The sequence below is a fragment of the Rhinopithecus bieti genome, unplaced genomic scaffold (genome assembly GCF_001698545.2).
Source record: "Rhinopithecus bieti isolate Rb0 unplaced genomic scaffold, ASM169854v2 scaffold_15296, whole genome shotgun sequence".
Lineage (NCBI taxonomy): Eukaryota > Metazoa > Chordata > Mammalia > Primates > Cercopithecidae > Rhinopithecus > Rhinopithecus bieti.
In genome coordinates this window covers 4,196,072-4,204,708 of record NW_016809075.1, presented here as the reverse complement: position 1 = coordinate 4,204,708, position 8,637 = coordinate 4,196,072, and the positions used below count along the sequence as shown (strand labels likewise).

Genomic DNA, 8,637 nt, shown 5'->3' with positions numbered 1-8,637 from the left:
CATCAGAGTGAACAGGCAACCTACAGAATGAGAGAAAATTGTAATCTACCCATCTGACAAAGAGCTAATATCCAGAGTCTACAAAGAACTTAAACAAATTTACAAGAAAAAATCAACCCCATCAAACAGTGGGCAAGAGATATGAACAGACACTTCTCAAAAGAAGACATTTATGCAGCCAACAGACACATGAAAAAATGCTCATCATCACTGGCCATCAGAGAAATGCAAATCAAAACTACAATGAGATACCATCTCACACCAGTTAGAAAGGCGATCATTAAAAAGTTGGTAAACAACAGGTGCTGGAGAGGATGTGGAGAAATAGGAACACTTTTACACCGTTGGTGGGACTGTAAACTAGTTCAACCATTGTGGAAGACAGTGTGGCAATTCCTCAAGGATCTAGAACTAGAAATACCATTTGACCCAGCCATCCTAGTACTGGGTATATACCCAAAGGATTATAAATCACACTGCTATAAAGACACATGCACATGTATGTTTATTATGGCACTGTTCACAATAGCAAAGACTTGGAACCTACCCAAATGTCCATCAATGATAAACTGAATAAAGAAAATGTGGCACATATACACTATGGAATACTATGCAGCCATAAAAAAGGATGAGTTCGTGTCCTTTGTAGGGACATGGATGAAGCTGGAAACCATCATTCTGAGCAAGCTATTGCAAGGACCAAAAACCAAACACCGCATGTTCTCACTCATAGGTGGGAATTGAACAATGAGAACACTCGGACACAGGGTGGGGAACATCACACAGTGGGGCCTGTCGTGGGGTGGGGGAGGGGGAGGGATAGCATTAGGAGATATACCTAACGTGAATGATGAGTTAATGGGTGCAGCACACCAATATGTCACATGTATACATATGGAACAAACCTGCAGGTTGTGCACCTGTACCCTAGAACTTAATGTATAAAAAAAAAAATGCACTCTGTAGAAACACCTTATAAATGTAAGATATGTGGGAAAGGCTTTTATTCTGCCAAGTCATTTCAAATACATGAAAAATCTTACACTGGAAACGCTATGAGTGTAAGAAATGTGGTAAAGCCTTTGTTTCTTTCACTTCTCTTTGATATCATGAAAGGACTCACACTGGAGAGAACCCCTATGAGTGTAAGCAATGTGGGAAAGCCTTCAGATCTACCTCACACCTTCGAAATCATTGTAGGACTCACACTGGATAGAAACCCTATGAATATTAACAATGTGAGAAAGCCTTCAGATCTGTCAAAAATATTTGAATTCATAAAAGGACACACACTGGAGAGAAACCCTATGAATGTAAGGAATGTGGAAAAGCATTCCATAATTTCTCTTCTTTTCAAGTACATGAAAGGATGCACAGAGGAGAGAAGCCCTATGAATGTAAGCATTGTGGGAAAGCATTCACATCTGCCAAGATCCTTTGAATACATGCAAAACACACACTGGAGAGAAACCCTATGAATGTAAAGAATACAGGAAAGCATTCAGCTTGCCTACTTCCTTTCATAGACATGAAAAGACTCACACCGGAAGGAAACCCTATGAAGGCAAACAATATGGCAAAGTTTTCACTTCTTCCAGTTCTCTTCAATATCATGAACTCACACTATCAATGTAAGCAATGTGTGAAAGCCTTTATTTCTTCCACTTCTTTTCAATATCAGGAAAGGACTCACACGTGAGAGAAACCCTATGAGTGTATGCAGTGTGGGAAAGCCTTCATTTCTTCTAGTTCCCTTCGATATCATGAAAGAACTCACATTGGAGAGAAGCTCTGTGAATGTAAGCAATGTGGAAAGCCTTCAGATCAGCCTCACACCTTCAAATCCATGGAAGGACTCACACTTGAGAGAAACCCTATGAATGTAAGCAGTATGGGAAAGCATTCAGACCTGACAAGATTCTTTGAATACACATAATGAATGTAAACAATTAACTGTTTATAATAACTGTATACTAACAAATGTTATTTTTAAATGATTAAGCTATAATAGTAAGGCTGGGCGCTGCGGCTCATGCCTGTAATCCTAGCACTTTGTGAGGCCGAGGCAGGTGGATCACGAGGTCAGGAGATCGAGACCATCCTGGCTAACACAGTAAAACCCCATCTCTACTAAAAATACAAAAAATTAGCCGGGCATGGTGGCGGGTGCCCAGCTAGTCAGGAGGCTGAGGCAGGAGAATGGTGTGAACCCAGGAGGCAGAGCTTGCAGTGAGCCAAGATTGCGTCATTGCACTCCAGCCTGGGCGACAGAGTGAGATTCTGTTTCAAAAACCAAAAAAAGCTATAATAAAATATTCCATTGGTGTCATGTATTAGGTCAACCTTATACTGTTAAATTGTTGAATTTGGACATTGTGAGTCAGTATAACCATGTGGATAAAATGCCAGGCATCTTTTTCCTCGGAAATTTTACTTTTAATGCTTATGTACTTAAATTTGTATCTCAACCCTAATTTTTCTTTTCCTTTCTTTTCTTTTCTTTCTTTTTTTCAGAAAAAATCTCACTCTGTCACCCAGGCTAGAGTGCAGTGGCATGATCTCAGGTAGCTGCAACCTCTGCCTCCAGGGTACAAGCAATTCCCCTGCCTCAGCCTTCTGAGTAGCTGGGACTACAGGCGTGTGCCACCACGCCAGGCTAATTTTTTGTATTTTTTAGTAGAGACAGGATTTCACCATATGGGCCAGGCTGGTCTTGAGCTCCAGAACTCATGATTCACCTGCCTTGGCCTCCCAAAATGCTGGGATTACAGACATGAGCCATCGTGCCCAGCTGCAACCCTATTTTTCATTCAGTCATAATACCAATAGTTAGCTCATGTACCTCTGAGTGCCTTCTTCCCCAAAACCAGCAGTGCCATACCTGCTGTCAGCAAGGGTGTAATATACCATAGTGATAAAGATGACCAAAAGCCATAAATAACTGTGAGATGTATGAGAATTACAAGTCACATTAGTAAGAAGAGAAAACTTTTGGCCATGTTTATGATTTGAAATATGTTTTCCTCTATATATTTTTATGTACAAATGTGGGTTTAGGTAAGAAATAACTTTTAATTCTAAACCTTGAAGTCAGCTTGTCATTAAAATAGGTCATAATGGCTGGGCGCGGTGGCTCAAGCCTGTAATCCCAGCACTTTGGGAGGCCGAGGCGGGTGGATCACAAGGTCAGGAGATCGAGACCATCCTGGCTAACACGGTGAAACCCCGTCTCTACTAAAAAGTACAAAAAACTAGCCGGGCGAGGTGGCGGGCGCCTGTAGTCCCAGCTACTCAGGAGGCTGAGGCAGGAGAATGGCGTGAACCCGGGAGGCAGAGCTTGCAGTGAGCTGAGATCCGGCCACTGCACTCCAGCTTGGGCGACAGAGCGAGACTCTGTCTCAAAAAAATAAATAAATAAATAAATAAATAAATAAATAAAATAAAATAAAATAGGTCATAACAAAAGGTCTAGGTACTGAACTTGTAAGTAAAATAAATATTAATTAAATATATTATTTCCTTTAGAAATATAGTTTCAAAATGCCCTTGTTTTTGTCCTGATCCATCGTGGTCACTGAGGAGCATCATGTCTCTCCAACAGTAAAAGACTTGGCCTTGGCTGGGCATGGTGGCTCACGCCTTTAATCCCAGCACTTTGGGAGGCTGAGGTCAGGAGTTCAAGACCATTCTGACCAATATGATCAAACCCTATCTCTACTAAAAATAGAAAAATTAGCAAGGTGTGGTGGCATGCTCCTGTAATCCTAGCTATTTGGGAGGCTGACACAAAAGAACCACATGCATACAGGAGGCAGAGGTTGCAGTGAACTGAGGTCACACTGTTGCACTCCAGCCTGGGCAACAAGAGCAGAACTGTGTCTCAAAAAAAACAAAAAAAAAAGACTTGGCCTTGTGTTGAGGGGAGGTCATCTGTAGACTCCTGGACCTGTTTTTGCCTTACTTATGCTCTAAAGACTAAAATATTTCCTAAAATGTATGGGCACTGTTTACCAGAAAGTACCTTAGTTAAAACATGAATTCATTTATGCCTTATAAAGCTGTATTTTTTCAAATTGCTTTACTGAGTCATAGGAGACTAATAAATTTGTGTAAATTGTCGAAATACAAGCCTGTCTTTCTCTGATAATGTGCTATTGATGCTAACTTGTCAACAGCCTGCTTGTATCAGCAGTGTGAAGTTAACAGCAACATGGAAAAGTTTCTTATCTATATCATGTGATGGCATAGACCAATTCAGTCACTTCCTTTTAGGTGCCAATGAAGCTGCTCTTCAGAAACGGTTATTTAAAACTCCCTAAGTTCAAAATCCAGGCACCACAGGATGCAGCATCAGCCACTGACCAAACCCCCTCTGTGTGTGGAGGTGACATACCCAGTCCCAGATAATGTATCCACATCAGTGAAGGGTGGAATCATTGATTGTCAGATCACACAAAGTAACTCAGAGCAGGGAAGACAAGGCAGTGAAACCTGACCAGGAATGGTGGCTCACACCTGTAATCCCAGCACTTTGCTAGTCCAAAGCAGGTGGATCACTTGAGGTCAGGAGTTCAAGACAAGCCTGGCTAACATGGTGAAACCTGTCTCTACTAAAAATACAAAAATTAGCTGGGCATCGTGGTGTGTGCCTGTAATCCCAGCTAATAAGGATGTTGAGGCAGGAGAATGGCTTGAACCTGGAGACAAAGATAACAGTGAACTAAGATCACACCATTGCAGTCTCCAGCCTAGTCGACACAGCGAGACTCCTCTCAAGAGAAGAAAAAAAAAAAAAGTTGGATGCACCTGAATCCAACCCCTGCCTCATCCTTCTCCCTTGAAGGCCAAATACACCCTGATACTTTTCACCAAAAAGTAGAAACAACACAGTTCACTTGATCCCAAATGTGACTTTCCACAGGATGCAAGCAGTGTTGGAATGGCCAATGACAGTGACAATGAAAGTGCAGGGTGAGGGTGATGAACAGGACACACTGGAGAGCCTGACATTGGCCTGGATATGGGGGTGTCTTGATGTTTCACAAAGAGCCCAAGGAGCACCCCAAAGAGGACACTGGAGCACAGTCCCAAAGGATCTTCATATGCCAGGAACGCCACTAATTTTGGAAGTCAGCAACATTGGTGCCTGTTTGAGTCATGACCCTACACAGAGTGATTATTGAAAGCTCACACCAGGAGGGGTGACTCACACCTGTAATCCCAGCACTTTGGGAGGCCGAGGTGGGTGGATCATCTGAGGTTGGGAGTTCGAGATTAACCAGGCCAACATGGCAAAACTCCATCTCTACTAAAAATACAAGAAGTAACCAGGTATAGTGGCTCATGCCTGTAATCCCAGCCATTTGGGAGACTGAGGCACAAGAATAGCTCACACTTGCAAGGCAGAGGCTGCAGTGTGCTGAGATCACGCCCTTGCACTTCAGCCTGGGTGACAGAGCAAGACTCTGTCTCCAAAAAAGAAAAAAAGCTCACTTGGTTCTTCCCATGGTGCCCCCATTGCAGGTGTGCCAGCTACTCATGTTGACCATGGGAGAAACCCTTTATACTGAGAGAACCTCAGAGCCCTGGAAAGCTAGGGATCCACAGGCAGATGCAATAGTCAGTGATGCCCTCCACAAGTGACAGTATTATCATGGGGCTTTTCCTAGACATTTCTAGTGAAACAAATGTGGGTTTAGGTAAGAAATAACTTTTAATTCTAGACCTTGAAGTCAGCTTGTCATTAAAATAGGTCATAACAAAAAAGTCTAGGTACTGAACCTGTAAGGAAAAATAAAAATATTAAATAAATACATAAAATGTTCTTGTATATAGGCTTAGAAGAGGTCAGTCAAAAATTCAGGGGCCGCTGGGCATGATGGCTCATGTCTGTAATCCCAGCACTTTTGGGAGGCTGAGGCGAGCAGATCACTTGAGGTCAGGAGTTCAAGACCACCCTGGCCAGCGTGGTGAAACACCATCTCTATGAAAAATATAAAAATTAGCTGGGCATGGTGGCACACACCTGTAACACCAACTACTCCAGAGACTGAGGCATGAGAATCACTTGAACCAGGGAGGCAGAGGTTGCAGTGAGCCAAGATCATGGTATTGCACTCCAGCCTGGGCTACAGAACAAGACTATCTCAAAAAAAGAAAAAAGTTCAGGGACCTGGAGGAAGGAGAGAAACTGAAGCATGCTTTGGTTAATAGATATTTCATTTTGACTGATCACTAAAGAGAAAACTATTCAACTAATGGTTTGTGAGGTAAATACTGGAATTTCTAGTCTGTCTGGTTTGTCATAGGTAAGAAACGTGGCATCATCTAAGTCATAATGCGAAGGGTGTTTCATTGCAGTAAGGTGCTCTTGCACAACACAAAGGATGGGGGATTTCATGAATCATAGCCATTTTCAGGATTACCCACCCACCCCCATATCCTTTCCACACCCCTTACTCTTTTTCTATCCATGTCTTTGATTTGACTGGTCCTGAGTTGTATCCTTCATAGTAAGCGAGTAAATGTAACAGAACTGTGGGTAGTTCTATCAAATTATGGAACTTGAGGAGGGTGTTGTACAGGACCCAGGTCTAGATGCAGTTGCTGAGAAGTACAGGTGGCCCCTGAGGCTTTGACTTGCATCTGCCGAGTGGAGCTGTGTTGGGTGAACCAGGAACTTGTGGAGTCTCTGCTAACTCTGGATGGTTTCTGAATTCAATGGTTACATAACTGCTTAGTGCTGGAGAATTGGTTGGTGTTCAGCAAGCACCACACATTTGGTGTCAGACAAAAAGACAGCATAGGTCAGAACCTTCCACTGACTCAGTGAGTGAGTGGTCTTTGGTGGACATTGAGACCCTGGTGGAAGGACTGTGTCCACACTGTGGGGAGGGGACAGCAGGGTGTGTATGGAAGTCCCAGAAGTAATTTTCTGGCTGCTCACATTTCCCTCACACACTACCTAGGAGTGGGCCAGCCTGGCCTCTGTCTCCACGGTCCAAGTGGTTCCTAAACTTGAAAATGTGTAACCATTGGAGTGTGTAACTATTGGAGTGTGGGTTTCCTTGTGAGCTGTGGGTGAGGCAGGCTGCCTACCTGAGCTACCTCCCTTTTGTTTTTTTATAGAATCTTGCTGCCGTGGAATTGCTCTTTTCCCATGCACCTGAGAATTTACTTGTTTGTTTGTGTATTTTTCAGACAGAATCTCACTCTATGGCCAAGGCTGGATCAGTGGCGCGATCTTGGCTCATTGCAACCTGTGCCTCCCAGGTTTAAGAGATTTTCCTGGCTCAGCCTCCTGGGTAGCTGGAACTACTGGCACATGTCACCACACCCTGCTTTTTTTTTTTTTTTTTTTTGTATTTTTAGTTACAACAAGTTTTCACCATGTTGACCAGACTGGTCTCAAAGTACTGACCTCAAGTAATCCACCTGCCTCAGCCTCCCAAAGTTCTGGGATTACAGGCGTGAGCCACTGCACCTGGCTACATATAAGAATTTTATTCTGTGATTTGGGTGTTAGGATTTTAATTAGCTGGTTGGAACCTTAGTGAACGGTTTGATAATGTTTGAAGAAGGAAATCGAGTTCTTCAAATAAGCTGTTTTATGCCGAGTCAAAATAATAACAGTGTGAATACTCAGAGACGTACCACCCCCAAAAATAAATAGGCCTTGAGCAGTTCTGGTGTGTTTCCTTGGTTTCACTTATTTATTTATTCTTTTTTTTGAGACAGAGTCTCACTCTGTCACCCAGGCTGGAGTGCAGTGGTGCGATCTCACTGCAAGCTCCGCCTCCCGAGTTCACACCATTCCCCTGCCTCAGCCTCCTGAGTAGCTAGGACTACAGGTGCCCACCACTGCTCCCAGCTAATTTTTTGAAGTTTTTAGTACAGACGGGGTTTCACCATGTTAGCCAAGATGGTCTCAATCTCCTGACCTCGTGATCCGCCCACCTTGGCCTCCCAAAGTGCTGGGATTACAGGTGTGAGCCACCGCGCCTGCCGGTTTCACTTATTTTTGATACACAAAGGTGATCAAAGTTTTTATTCTTTTTATTGTTCTTTGTAGCTTTGTCATCTCTTTGTCACAAAGCAGAATTTTGCCACTTTTGAATTTTTAGTAACAGAATATTACCATTAATACACCATTAGTATTATGCTGAGAGGGTGTATTTCTGAGTGACCCTGTTGCAAACATGCTGCTCTGTGAAGTTGTGGGTCACATAATTGACTCGCCCATTCCACTACTTAATGGCACTTGAGTTGGTTCAAGTCTATCTTTTGATTTTTTTTTTTTTTTTTTTTTAAGATGGAGTCTTGCTCTGTCACCCAGGCTGGAGTGCAGTGGCAGGATCTCAGCTTACTGCAACCTTTGTCTACTGGGCTCAAGCAATTCTCCTACCTCAGCCTCCTGAGTAGCTGGGATTACAGGCGCCCGCAACCACGCCCAGCTAATTTTTGCATTTTTAGTAGAGGCGGTTTCACCATGTTGTCCAGGCTGGTCTTGAACTCCTGACCTCAGGTGATCCACCCGCCTCAGCCTCCCAAAGTGCTGAGATTACAGGCATGAGCTACTATGCTTGGCCTATCTTTTGATCTTATTGACAATGCTCTTCTTGTTTTTGTCTTGTTTTG

The 8,637-nt window shown here is 43.2% G+C and overlaps 1 pseudogene; it reads left to right on the top strand.

Annotated features, from left to right (window-relative positions):
• The first annotated feature begins 899 nt into the window (after positions 1–899).
• Positions 900–2,100, top strand: LOC108539628 (zinc finger protein 440-like; annotated as a pseudogene).
• The last annotated feature ends 6,537 nt before the right edge of the window (positions 2,101–8,637 follow it).